Here is a 14,604-nt window from a genome sequence, read left to right as displayed (position 1 = left end):
GAATCCTGAAAAACCAATTCAAAAGAACCTATGCACCTCAATGTTCATGGCTGTGCAATTTATAATAGCCAAGTGTTGGAAACACCCTTGTCCTGGAAACAGCCTTGTGTTGGAAATAGCCATCAGTAAATAACTGGGTCAAAAAACTGTGGTACCTTTACACAATGGAATACTATGCAGCAGAAAGAATTCCTACCCTCCAACTGCATGGCTGGAACTGGAAAGTATTATGTTAAGTGAAATAAACTAGGCGGTAAAAGACAAATACCAATGATCTCACCTATAAGTGGAAACTAATCAACAAAACAAACAAGCAAGCAAAATAGAACCAGAGACATGGAAATAAAAAACAAACTGATAGTCACCAGAGTGGAGGGGGAGGGTGATAAAGTGGGAAGAAAGGGTAAGAGTCAGTCAAGGAACATACATAAAGAACTCATGGACAGGACATTAGCGGGGAGAGGGAAGGGGAGGATTGAATGTGGGAGGTGAGGTGGGCAGGGCACAGGAGAGTAATGGGGGAAAATGGAGACAACTGTAATTGAACGACAATAAAAAATTTAAAAAAATAAATGGTAGCTACCGATGTTTTCATCATCCCCATCACATCCTCACTACCATCACCACCACCACCACCTCCTCCTCCTCATTATCATCATCATCATCATCATGTCATAGAGGATAAAAGACTAAACTTATGGCTACTGCTGAATAACATTTTACAGTATTTCTTAAGGCTTACAATTATTGTTCATCTCTCTAAATACCCTTTCAAAGATTAGAAACCTCACATTTTTTCTTACTGAACAATCTTGGCTTGAAAACTGCTTTTGTTACAGCTAAATCAACATACTGTTATTAATTCATTGCACTCCACATTTACAAAATCAGTGCCAACTATGAAATTCTACTTTCTTATACCCAAGTAGCTGGTTTTACTTTGATAAAAGCTATTTGAAAATTTCAGAGTTCTATGCTTGCCAAAATCAAGTGGGAAAAATTTTGGGTGTCAAACAATTTGGAAGTGCTCTAAAAATAACACTGTAAGAATGTGGCAAGTATATTTTCCTCTAAAGTATAAGTTATCACCAGGGTTCATGAAGTATGGATGTGAATATCTGAGTAAGCTAATAGACAGCTTTCTTCAAAGACTGGACACTTTTGTTGACAGTAACTTACATACAATTTCAGGCCCTTGATTGGTATGAGAGATAAAAGTCTACAAAAGTGTTTAAAGCATACCATACAGAGGTGGCTGGCATTTTCAGAGTGCATGTTCTAAAGTGGCCCATGAAGGCAGGAATCTGAGCATTCTGTAGGGGTCAGGCCTGAATGTCTGCTATCATATCTCTCTTGCCCTTTTGCTGGACCAATGTTGGCTTGTCTTTGGGTTCATGTAAAAATAATGTGAAAAAATCATCACTGTATGTGTGTACATTGTGCATGCCCAAGTAAGAAGCTACCTTGGCAAGTGGGATGATGGGAAACTGAGACACACAGTTGAACAAACTTGCTGAGCAATTTACAGTCAGATGCCGAAGGTCACCTCTCTACAGATAACATCCAGGCCTCAGTTGTATTTCAGCTCCAGGGCCAGAAATGCAGAAAAAACAGGTGGGTGACATCAGAACCAACTGCAATGACTAAAGACACCTGCCCTGTTACTGACCAATCAGTGGAGATCACAACCCTGAAAGGGCACATCTGGAGAACTGAATATTCTACTGAAACCCTCTCCTGAGATCTTTGTTAAGATTCTCAGCTGCCCTGGCTGTGTTGCTCAGTTGGATTGAGCACCGGCCTGTGAGCCAAAGGGGTTGTAGGCCTGATTCCCAATGAGGGCACATGTCTGGGTTGCGGACCAGGTCCCCAGTAAGAAGCGTGCTAGAGGCAACCACACATTGATGTTTCTCTCTCTTTCTTTCTCCCTCCTTTTCTCTAAAAATAAACAATGAAATATTTAACGTTTTTTAAAAAAGATTCCCAGCTGCAAGAAAGACAAAAGCCTCAAAACAAAGGACCCAGGGCAGGAGCTCTCCCTGAGCAGTCCACCCATTCCCTTTCCTTTCTTCTTTCCCCACCAACACAAGTCTCTTAAACTCTAAGGGTCCCCAGGAGACTTGCAATCAGGGGAGAAATGGACAGCAGCAGCTCATCCCAGGCTAATTCCCAGAACCTATCTCCAAAGCCCCCTTTCCTCTGCCTTCCCAGTGACCTAAGGCAGCCCGGCCTAGGCTCTCTTGTTGCTTCATCAAAGCTAGGCCCTTCCTTGTTTCACTGTCCCAGCTTTAATAAATTCATCCTTAGAGTTGCCTGGACTCATGTTGTGAAATCTTTCCTACATGAAGTTAAGAACCCACATGCTACTAGCAGGTCCTGGGTACACTCACTCAGGTCCAGGTCCCTGTCTGGTAAAAGGGAATGGGTCGAGAGAATCTTCAAACACTAAAACCCAGGCCCTACTCTTTGGGAAACATCATCTTTTGGAACATAAAAAAAAAGTCAGGTAACAAATTTTATATGTATTTAGTCTACTAAAGACTCTGGATTTCAACCAGCCAAGGGTCACATTAGAAGTCTTAAGTTATTAAATGATACCAATACACAAATTTTCTTTTAGCATGAGATTCTCACACTAAATAACTGAGAAGTTTAGATGGGCCAAAATTACCTTCCAGCAAGCACTTTGAAAAATTATACTGCACATTTTATAGCCTCTTTTGCAAATATGTCTTAAGAAAAAAATCATGTACAAATCCAGAAGACTGGCATCACAGAACATTTCTTTAGAATGTAAAGCATCCAAAACATAAATGGTTTCAGATTTTAGGATTAATAGCTTGGATGCCACTTGAGATGATATGTGAAAGAACAACAAACTTCAGGTTTGTTTTCAGTTTAATCCCACATTTCTTTTCAAAGTGCCAATCTTCTTACAATTAAGTCAATGGACAACTCCAATGTCAAGTGTTCAGAAATCACTGGTAAATTTCTTAAATGTATTTAAAGTAATGTATCATTTAACATATAATCACACATTATTTTTCTCTTTTATTAAATGCATTTCCAGACCTAAGACTCAAGGACTTGAAAACGTATAAACACGAAAAATTTGGTTTTTGAAAAGGTCAACAACATAATGCCTGTTTAATTTTGAATACTTCCAAAAGATATCTGGGGAAGGAGCTGTCAAACATCACATGTAACTGAAAGGACAGAGGTGGGGAACCAGTGTTCATTTTCTACTGGAATTTCATTTTTTAAACATGACCACTAGACACCATCATTAAAAAACAGCATTGTTTCAGGTTTGCCCTGATCATTCTTCCTCTATTATCCCAAAGAAACTTATAAACACAGGACTCCTGGGATCTTTCTGTCATAAATACTCACCTGGTCACCATCCTGCTTTCCCAGGATGCAGGTCTGTGTGACATCAATCAATTTGAAAGCTACACAATTTATGTGTCATCAAGAACCATCACTTGGGCAGAGGACATGGGAAGAAACACAAGATTTTTTGCTACTTAAATATCACTGTGGCATAAGGAAAAAGAAAGGCTGATTATTTTCAATGGTTATTTTTAATGCTATATTTCTCAAGCAAAAATGCAGAATATCTATCTCTTCCCTAAATAAGTGGATCAAAGACTGATCCTTGCAAAAAAGGGGTTTATATTACAAATGTTTAAGTTCTTACCTCATCAAGTAAAAGAAGTATCACACCATCCAAAACATTTTCCCCCAAAGTCCCTAACACATTAACAAAGAACTGTTATGCTTGGATATTTCCAAAGGTAAAGTTGTAAAAGTAAAGAGCACCTGATACAAGATACTTCTAAAAATAGCAAATAGTACTACTATTTGCATACAAGATATCTGAAAACTACTATTAGATTATCTGAAAACTACTATTGCATACAAGATATCTGAAAACTACTATTAGATTATTAAATGAAAACTGTGACACCAAAAGCAGTTACTGCTTAACTTGGGTGTTCATTTCTTTGAAATACAGTTGATTCTCATTCCTCGCTGTGTTATGTTCTATAAAGTTACTGCTAAATTAGGGACTACTGAACCATTGCTCCTATAGGAAATACAGGGTTAGGCTTATATCATCAACCAATGCATAACCTCATTTTATCTGTGTTTCTGTATAAAGATACCCACTATTAATTTATATATTGTTGAGTCATTAACACTGAACTCATAGCCAACAGCACTGTAACATGCTTAAATGAAGTTTCCCAAATGAATGCACTTTTTCCATAGGGCATATCAATCACACCCTTCTTGTGCTTAGAGACACCAGAGGGCATTTCAGGTCTATACCTTAGGACCATTTTCAACAGTAAAATTACCAACAAATAGCACAAAAATGAGGACAATGAAGCACTAAAGAGACCACCAAAGGACACCTGTTTATACTAAGAGCTGAAACAAGAAGGCAGAGTATTGCCTTGTTCAATCTCAGCTGGAAACACTGAGCAACCAAATTTTTCACCCCTCTGTGCATGTCCATGAATGATCACATAAGCAACATGAGTAGCTATTTGCAGGTTACAAATATATTTGAGGGAGTAAGTGAATTCACAGACATTGGAATCTGTGAATAATAAGGATCATCCATAATTCAATAAGTGTTAATGATTCAGCACATCAATTTTAATACAATTAACATCTAAAAATGTTTATGAAGTTTTCGTTATGATAAAAAAGTATACCTGAGATTTCTTTTCCTGACACTGTATCCTATAAAAGGACAACTTACCTCTTCCATGGCCATAATAAAATATTATGTTGAGTGATCCACATGTTCTGGGAGACTCTCATACTGTCTAATGTGCAGCTATTTTCTCATCCACTTCTCCATCTGGTCTTGATTGAGTCCATCATTGAGTCTCGTTCCACCAAAGTACAGTAGAAACAGCTCAAAAATCACAGAATATTTTGGACAGAACTAGTTCGTTATTCTTTGAGATACTATGTAATCTATACCTAACCCAAGCTTGGTATTAGATGTGTAACAGGCACATTTCCCCCATTAAAACTGCTATTTATCGGGCTGGCTGGTGTTGGGTGTGACCATCTGCCTATTTGGAGAAACTGGCCCCTTGAACCTGTCTCTACAATACTGAACATGTTGAGGGTGTTGGTCATTATATATAATACATGATTCCTTCATAAGGATCCTTGGAGAGGTTCATTTCTGGTCTTAGAGTCAGAATTCTGTGAGTCTTCTGAGAATTGGTGTGTTCCCATTACACAATCTGTGGATCAAGTGTCCAATGAATATCCCTCTTCACAAGGACTGCTGGGAAGCTCACAGCCAAATTGGTGGCTCACCTTAAGAAGTGAGGGCATTCATTTTATGAACTGGTCTCATTCTCGGATCCAATTTTTATCTTCCCCTTGTTCTCCCTTTGCTTTGCTTTTTTTCCCAGCCTACTTCCAATTTACGTTATCTACACTCTGACTGTTTGTTAGTACCTTTAATCCTTTGTGAAGTTGGAGGGAAGGAGGTAAATAATTTAACCTTTGCTGCACCTTCCTAACTTCCCCTGGAGAAGGCCTCTTGGCTACTTTTGATTCCAAGAAAACCCTGAACTTATCTCCTCTGTTTTCCTGCCATCACCTTATGTTAGTGTAAGTTGCTCTTGGTGTTTTTATGGCCATGCATCCTCCCAGCATGTTTCATACAGCAGGGCTGTGGGTAGTAAGAACCCACACAAGGCACACTGAAGACTGGGCTGTCTTGGTTACTGATCTGGCCTGGTCAGTAGGGGCCAGTGTAACTGTCCTGAAGAGCAGTTAAAAGAAATCCTATGCAGAAACAAAAGTGGACCCAACCATGTCAGCCCAGTGTGTTGTGTGGAAGACTGCAGGTAATCAGCAGTCCACACACCTACAGCCTGACACTCTTAGCAGATGGCTTACAGAATAGAGACTTGCATTTTAGCCTAGGTGTAAGAATATATTCCACGAGGTGGCACTTGTCCCATTTACATGCAGTGTAGTGAGTCCACCAAAAACAATACACTGGGTGTAAGGGCCTCACCTATCAAAACTGCTCAACACTTCCACAAAACAGCCTCCAAAAGGTCTTGCTGGACCACTCCTACAACATGGTATGCACCTCTCTGCAACCACTCTGGGCCCCTTCCTACCAGCTGAGACCCTGGAACTCTGACCAATTCATCTATGGCCTTTTTAAAAACTTCATTTAGGGCTTATCTATGGCAGAAATCTACCTAATCCTCAATTTCACCCAGCTCTTCATACTCCCAGGTTTTACACTCCCTCACAGTTTATGAATTTACTTTATATCATACTCTAGTCACTTATATTCACCCATGTTTTTATACTATCACTATGCATCAGCTGTTGAATGTACATATCAGATTAGAATCTTAGCTAGGGCAGGGAGCTTCTCCTAACTTTTTTCTACTAATTACTTCTCTAGAGTCCTGCCACAGTATCTAACATAGTAGATTCACATAATATACCTCAGAATAAGTCAAAAGAGAGCCCTCAATATCTGATTAAAAGGAATATTGAATTTCCAGATTATACTAAATTATTTGCATTCTGTCTTTAACCACTCCCTCCCATCATAAAATTTTCACTATGAACAAAGAAGTACTGAAAAACTTTACAGAATTAACTGTCACTTTATGGGGTAATGACTGTCAATATGGTGACTTTATGTTTATATAATTAAATTAGTTTATTGAACAGCAAGTTAACTTATCACACAGTGAATTTCAGAACTATAGGCTCCTTTTGACCTTCTTTCGACCTACCATTGAAGTTTTCCTCCAGTCCTTCTTATCAAATGACTTCTTTTCCTTTCACTTTCATCTTTAATATTTTTATTTTCCACCACATGACCCAAAATATTCACAACAAAAGACTGAGTAAAATACTTAATTTTTTAATTTGTCAGTCTCTCTTTTTAAGATTTTATTTATTTATTTTTAGAGAGGGAAGGGAGAGAGAAGAGAGAGAGAGAGAGAGAGAGAGAGAGAGAGAGAGAAACATCAATGTGTGGTTGCTGCGGGCCATGGCCTGCATCCTAGGCATGTGCCCTGACTGGGAATCAAACCTGCGATGCCTGGTTTGCAGCCTGCGCTCAATCCACTGAGCTACGCCAGCCAGGGCCAATTTGTCAGTCTTAAAATAACAAGAATGCATCAGTGCCCTTTTTATTTGTTTGCCTCCCAAATTTCCTTCATTCTTCTCTCAGAGGGGTAACAAATTCATGTTTCAACAAACTAAAAACACCCATCTTTTTCTCTTGTTCTGCCTCAGAACACCACTCAGGCAATGGCTATGGAGACATTCATGCTGAAGCTAAAGCATCTTGAGCTTTATGTAGTCACTTGCTGACCCTCCCAAGACCTCACACCTAATTTTTCATTTATGATTGTGTGTTCCTTTTTTTTAAAAGGAAGGCTCCACAAAACATGTGTCTGCCCTGTTAATAAAGTCACACTTTAACCACCAGAAGGGACTGGCCAAAGAGCCTCCTTGCCCTAAGCCAAAGCCAAACCTGCTCCAGAGTAGAGAGGGAAGACTCCTTCCCATACTCAGGGCTGCCTTAGCAGAAAGCAAGGAGGCCTCCCCTCCTACTAACTTCCCTGACTTGGCCAACTTTCCTCCATGTAATGATCATGTCACAGCACTATCCTGTCTCATTATCATATCTCTCTAAAAAAGAACAGTCTCTTTCTTCCTGATAAGGGTACGTGTCCAGTGAGACACTGGGCTCACCCTCTCCTTGCTAACCTCTAAGAACACAAACAGCAGCCCTTTGCCCACTGGTCTCTTCTCTGGAAAAGCTCTAGCCCAGCACAGAGCAGCACCACCACCATGTGCCCAGGACTCCAGATCGAGTGCCTAGCTTGGATCTGCAAAATCAACTGAACCTTCTTCCCCTGACACTTCATCTTAACCCAAAATGACCTTGCTCTCCTCTGCCAACTCCCTGAGCATACCTCTATACCCAATGCCATTGGACATGCAGTAGCCCTTCTCCCCTATACCCTATAAACCTGCTTAGTCCCCTGGTAGTGTCCTCTGTGCTTGGCTCCTGCTAATTCCCTCTCTAGCCTGGTCTCCTGTAAGAATTTCTAAATAGCTCTGCCTAGCCCTGGCAGCCCTCTCCATGCTGAAGGATTAGACCTTCAGCTCTGATACATCTCTTCCTGAACCACTTAACGTTCTTTCATGGTACAAAAATAATTTGAAAATAACTAAAAAATCTGGATAAGTATAACACCTTTGTCACTGCAGAAAGTAAGAACACTCAGATCCAAAGACTAAGCAATAAATGGAACAACGGAGACAACTCTTATCCTGAGGGCCTTTGCTAAACCTGGGGCTCCATTTTTTATGATGGGGATAAAGGAGAGAAACACTCCAGTGTCTGTCCAGAGTAGGAGTCAAGTAGGAGACATCTGTATAAAGTTATCTGACATGATACTTTAATATTTCAGGTGTTCCAATGTACCGAATTCTGGTGTTAATTATTTTCCCACTGCTGCAGAAAGGCTTCAAAAATAGGCTGAAACTGCCCTGACCAGTATGGCTCAGTTGGTTGGAGTGTCATCCAGTGCACCAAATATGTTGCAGGTTTGATTCCCAGTCAGGGCACATAATTAGGTTGTGAGCTCAATCCCTGGTCGGGGCACATCCAGAAGGTAACAGATCAGTGTTTCTCTCTCTCTCTTTCTATTCCCTCCCTCTCTCTCTCTCAAAAGAATCAATAAACATATCCTTGGATAAGGACTGGGATGAAAAAGAAGGGGAGTTGTAAAAACATACCACATTGATTCAATGCTGCTATTATGTGTTGTCCAGCTCAGGGCTTGGGTACAGCATTCACAAGCTGTGTCCCATTATGGGCACAGGCAGCTTCCCCTTCCTCTCTAGCACCAGGTTAGCTCCCTTAACCACATTCCCAAGAGTTCTTTATATTAGAAATATCAGCTATGATCAAAAGGTTACATACAAATTAATGCAACAGAATTTCTCCTCAGATAATGCCTGTCAAGTCACTCATGGCTCTTTTTAGGACTTTTAATTTCTATTACAACATTATACTGGATTTCATGTGACCAACAGCAATAAGGTTCATATGCCTCATGGTGACTCTGGGGGCTACCATGGAGAACACCACAGAAAATCCTTATACAATTGATGTTAAAATTGAGGGGGTCTGAAATTCTGTACAGCTACAGCAAACTTGAAGGCAGAGAACATGGGTAGGCACATGGAGCCAAACACTAGCTAGAATTGATCTGATTCTCCACTTGCCAGCTATGTGGACTTGAACAAGTTACCTCACCTTTGGGCACCAGGTTTCTAATGTCTATAAAATGGGAATAACAATAGCACCTCTCTAAGAACTTAGAACAGCTCCTGGCTCTGTAAGTGCAAACTGCTATTATTATTGTTTTTGTTATTATTAAGCAGTAAGTTATTTTTAAATTTTCTCTGTTCATATGAGTTTTCTCAGGCTGCTGTAACAAAATAACACAGCCTGCGTAGCTTCAACAACAGACATTTATTTCTGAGTTGTGTAGTCTGTAGTCCAATCAAGGCACCAGCAAATCTGGTTCCTGATAAAAGCTCTCTTCCTAGCTGGCAGACAGCCACCTTCTTGCTGTAGTCTCACATGGTAGAGATGGAGGGAGAGAGAGAGAGAGAGAGAGAGAGAGAGAGAGAGAGAGAGAGAGAGAGAGAGAATGAGCTCTCCTCTTATAAGGACACTAATCCTGTTGGATCAGGGCTCTACTTTTATGATCTGATTTAACCTTAAGTTCCAGTTATGGGTTGAAGTATGTACCCCCTCCCCAATATTTGTATGTTGAAATCCTAACCCTAAGATCAAAGAATGTGACCTTATTTGGAAACAGGAAGATCCTTGCAGATGGAATTATTTAGAATGAGGTCGTACTGGAGTAGGGTGGGCCCCTATAAAAAAAGGAAATCAGGACACATATGCTCAAAGGGGAACACTACATAAAGATTAGATTTATGGTGGTACAAACCAAAGTCTGGGAGAGAGACCTGGAACAAATCCTTTTGTAGTGCCTTCAGAGTAAGCAAGGCCATGCCAACAACTTGATCTTGGACTTCCAGCCTCCAGAATAATAAGATAATAATTTTCTATTGTTTAAGATCCCCAGGCTGTAGTACTGTGTTTCAGCAGTCATAGAAGAAAACTAACACAGTATCTATGTTCCATGCATGGTCCTCAGGGGTAGGAAACAACAGTGAACAAAAATGGACATGGTTTCCACAGAACCCAACAATTAAAACATAAAATTATAAAGGACACCCAATAGCTGTAAGTTCATACAGGAGGTCTCTGTAAACCAGTGCAGTCAGAGTATATTCTCTAATATGTGCTTCATAACATTGCCTCAGAATTATCCAGAATAATTAGACTAGCAGAACTTCTATTACAAAAATAATAATGTCACATAAATAAACTATCACTTTAGGAATCAAATAACTACTACCAATAAGAAAATTTTTGTACTTATGTATAATGGCTCATTCCAGGACCACAAATAAACACAGCCTTCTCTCTAAATACTAGTCACCAAATCTATTTCCCCTTTCCATTCTGAGACCAAGACAAAAATCTACTGAGTGATGTCACAGCCTTCAAAGTCAAGAGACTAAAAAATGTTTGATCTACTTTTTTAAAAAAGATTTTTACTTATTTTTAGAGAGAGGGGAAAGGAAGGAGAAAGAGAGGGAGAGAAATATCAATGTGTGGTTGCCTCTCACACAGCCCCCACCAGGGATGTGGCCTGCAACCCAAGTATGTGCCCTGACTGGAAATCAAACTAACAACCCTTTGGTTTGCAGCCTGAGCTCAATCCACTGAGCCACACCAGCCAGGGCTGATCTACTTTTTATTACTCAATGAAAGGCACAGGAAGAATGTGATTTAGCTATATTTATCCCCTAAATAACATCATAAAATTTATTTTGTTTGATATCTCATTAGAATTACAAGATATGACGACCCTTGGCTTAGGAAGAGCATTATTACAAAACTAATGATTTTAGGAAATACCAAAGAAAAGTGAAGAGGTTGGAAATATTTCAGAGTAATTTGGTCATACATAAAAAAATGGGCTTAGAGCACTTCCCAGGTCAATCTACTATCTCCAAATGAGGCTATTTTGTTATAGATTGACTTTCAAAGAAATACTTTAAAATCAATGAGCTACATCTTCAGCTAATGGTCTATATTCATTTCTTTCTTTTTAAAACATCTGAGATTAATTCCAGTAAATTGGTGTAGATAAAATAAAGTCAGAATATTATTAATTTAATATATCTAATAGTATTTGCTCTGTTTTTAAAATTGAGCAAACTCTTTTTCATGTATAGATCCAAAAGCAATGAAGAAGAGTTAAACATTTAATTTTAAACATACTCTGGCCTATCTTTGTAGATGTCACACTCAAGCATACTTATATTATTGGGTGGGCCTCATCCAATCAGTTGAAGGCCAGAAAGGAATAAAAAGGCTGACGGTCTCCCAAGAAAGAGGGAATTCCCTAAAACTGACTGTCTTCTGACCTGGAAGTTAGGTGTTTTCCCTGATGTCAGACTTCAAACTGAAAAAACATCAGCTCTTCCTGGGTCTCATGCTTGCTGGCCTTCAGACCGTAATTAACACCATTGGCTCTCCTGGGTCTCTAGCTTGCTGACTTACCTGCAGATCTTAGGATTTTTCAGCCTCCATAATTGTATGAGCCCATTCCTTATAATAAATCTTTTTCTATATAATACATACATAAGCATCCTATTTTTTCTATTTCTCTGGAGAACTCAAGCAAATACGGACAGATTTGGCAAGGTATTCAGTTTCATTATTTGCAAAATTGAGATAATAACCATTTTGAAAGTTTTATGAAGATTAGAGAGAAAACAGGCTGAGTGCTAACACATTTGCCAGGCTCAGTCAATGGGAAGAGGCGAGAGGCAGGTAGTTGCTACCACCACCAGACCCAGGTGTACATGGAGCATGCCCAGTTAAAGGCAGTGACCTGCTCACAGAGAAGCAAATGCCATCTTTTTAAAAGCCCAAATGGTTATAAACACATTAAAGTAAATCAGAGACACCCAAAGACAGTAAAATACAGAACATTCAAAATAGACATTAACAGTCCTAAAAACACAAATTGTGAAAAATCACCACAAATGACAACTTGAAATACCATTTTGACAGAAATCGTAATATCACCAAAAGTGGAAATTATGAATAAGTAAATTCTAATGCTGTTCATTAATAGATGAGGCACATCAATGCATAGAATGTTTCCCTCTCTGCTGATCTAACAGGTAATATACACATCTGTAAGGATAAAATACCATGTGTAAACAGTAACAAGAGTCTACTTCAGAAAACTTTTTATCATTTACTTGTTGCTACTGTTCCAAGTTATTCTAAGGAAATAATGAATTTACTTTATAGCATACTTTAGACAAGCCAACCTGAATAATCCCTACTACTGAAAATAACTGACAATACTAGAAAGAATTTTCAAATGATCTTTTTAGCTGCATTGCTAAACTGGCAAGAAAGCAGAGGCCCAAAACAAAGAGAACAGGGGGCCCCAAGAGTCGCACAGAGCACCAAGAAACACCAGATGAACTGAATCAGAGGCAGGACAGCCCTCATCGATAGATAGAGACAAATTCATGAACAGGTCTTCCAACCAGTTGCTCCTGGGTGTTTTTGTTCCCAGGCGCTAAGGACCTGGGTAAGGACAGACAGAGGGTAGGAAAGAGAATACAGGACACCAAAACCAGCCATTCTCCTCAGATGTGAATGACAAATTCAGCTACTACTCCGAGTTCTAAGACATCTGCCATGTCTTTGTGGCAACCCCATTTCAACATGGAAGATAAGATTTCTATATCTATTTTCTTATCACACTAAAAAAAGCCAAAGACGCTTAATTAGTTAATGGCTATTAAAAACTCAAGACCCTAGGCTTCAAGTTTCGTGTCCTACCAGTGTTCACTGTTGAGAGCCGAGCTCCAGCTATTATAAAAATTCCATGCCTTGACTTTGCCCCAAAGGGCTCCTGTTCCACCCCACCACAGAGGGGTGCTGGCTACTTAGGAAGCTCTGCAGGCAAAGAGATGCAGAAGAACCTCTCCTGATAGTGGGCCTGTCTAAAACTACGTTTTAGATGATGTCTACATCATCATCTAAAGTAGACTAACTGGACACTGTCTTTGCATCTTGGCACCAGTACCCATTATCCCCCATTCTGGGCCTGAAACATATGTTGTATGCACACACTCTTGCAATTTGGAGCAGGAGTTGTAGTACAGAAGATGAGAAGAATGAATAAGGAGGCTGTTTCCATCTCCAGTAGTAGATGGTGTTTGCTTCCAGTGTCTTCCTTTTTTATAGAAAGAAGAGAAAGAGCACACATGCCAGAAAATGAAAAAAAAAAAAGAATTACAGAAAAACAACTAATTCAGAGTAAATTCAAGAGAAAGACATTTCTCAGGTAGTTGACAAAGAATATGTTCAGCTCACAGAAAGAACTAGGCAATAAGGTGAGGAGAGGCTTGGGTACACCCTGCCAAACATGTCTTATGGACACAATTAAGTACAGACAATGTCCCCCAGGAATTGAAACTAACAGATGTGGAAGGGACTTGTTTTCTGTTCCTTTGGCCTCTGTATTGGGGATCACTCCTCCAGAACAATTAGACAAAGCATAATGCTATTCTGAAAGGTATGAGAGGAAGGGAAAGCAGATAGGGGGAGGGAGGAGAGGGGAGCCAGGAGCCAGCAGTTGGGTAGCAGTAGCTCTGTTGCTGGGACTAACGTGGAGCATCATAAAAAGGTCTAGAAAAAGTCCATCCATTGCTAATATAACGAGAATGGTTTGCATGACATCGATGTAACCTGGCTGCCAAGGAGAGTGGACTGAAATGCACATATATGAACAATGACAACTGCATTGCTGTCACTGCCCCCACTACCCCTGTCTATTGCCCCCACTAATGAACCAGTCAGTGGGGCAGCAGACACTGTTGAGTGAGGAAGTGTACTGTGTGGCCATGGCATTCAAAAATGAATGAGTAGAGCAACGGATCTGCAACAGATTTGCATTGAACTGGAATAATCCTCCGTGAAAACTATTTGGATGATTCAGAGGCCAGCTATTGGCAACTGGTGATTGGCAGCTTCACCATAACAATGCACCTGCTTATGCACACGTCTCATGCCGTTTTTTTTTGGTGAAACATGAATACACCCAGGTGACTCAGTCCCCTGCAGGCCAGATTTGGGGCCCTGTGATTTTTGGCTTTTCCCAAAACTAAAATCACCTTTGAAAGGGATGAGATTTCAGACCATCGATGAGATTCAGGAAAATATAACAGGGCAGCTGATGGCAGTTGGGAGAACTGTGTTAGGACCCAAGATACCCACTTTGAAGGGGACTCAGGCTTCATTGTCCTGTGTACATGTTTCTTGTATCTTGTATCTTCTTCAATAAGTGTCTCTATTTTTAATATTACATGGCTGGATACCTTCTCGACAGG

General features: G+C 39.9%; 1 protein-coding gene and 1 long non-coding RNA gene across 2 annotated transcripts in view; both read right to left on the bottom strand.

The window, feature by feature from the left end:
* The window catches only part of FARP1 (FERM, ARH/RhoGEF and pleckstrin domain protein 1), a 310,831-nt gene that overhangs the window by 236,391 nt on the left and 59,836 nt on the right, over nt 1–14,604 (bottom strand).
* Nucleotides 1,976–6,946, bottom strand: LOC118497371. The gene is made up of 2 exons (XR_004899893.1): nt 3,910–6,946; nt 1,976–3,838 (listed from the first exon to the last, which is right to left on the bottom strand). It is a non-coding gene; the product is annotated as an uncharacterized LOC118497371 (long non-coding RNA).

Source organism: Phyllostomus discolor, chromosome 11, assembly GCF_004126475.2.
Source record: "Phyllostomus discolor isolate MPI-MPIP mPhyDis1 chromosome 11, mPhyDis1.pri.v3, whole genome shotgun sequence".
In the NCBI taxonomy this organism is placed as follows: domain Eukaryota; kingdom Metazoa; phylum Chordata; class Mammalia; order Chiroptera; family Phyllostomidae; genus Phyllostomus; species Phyllostomus discolor.
This window is presented reverse-complemented; position numbering and strand designations above follow the sequence as displayed.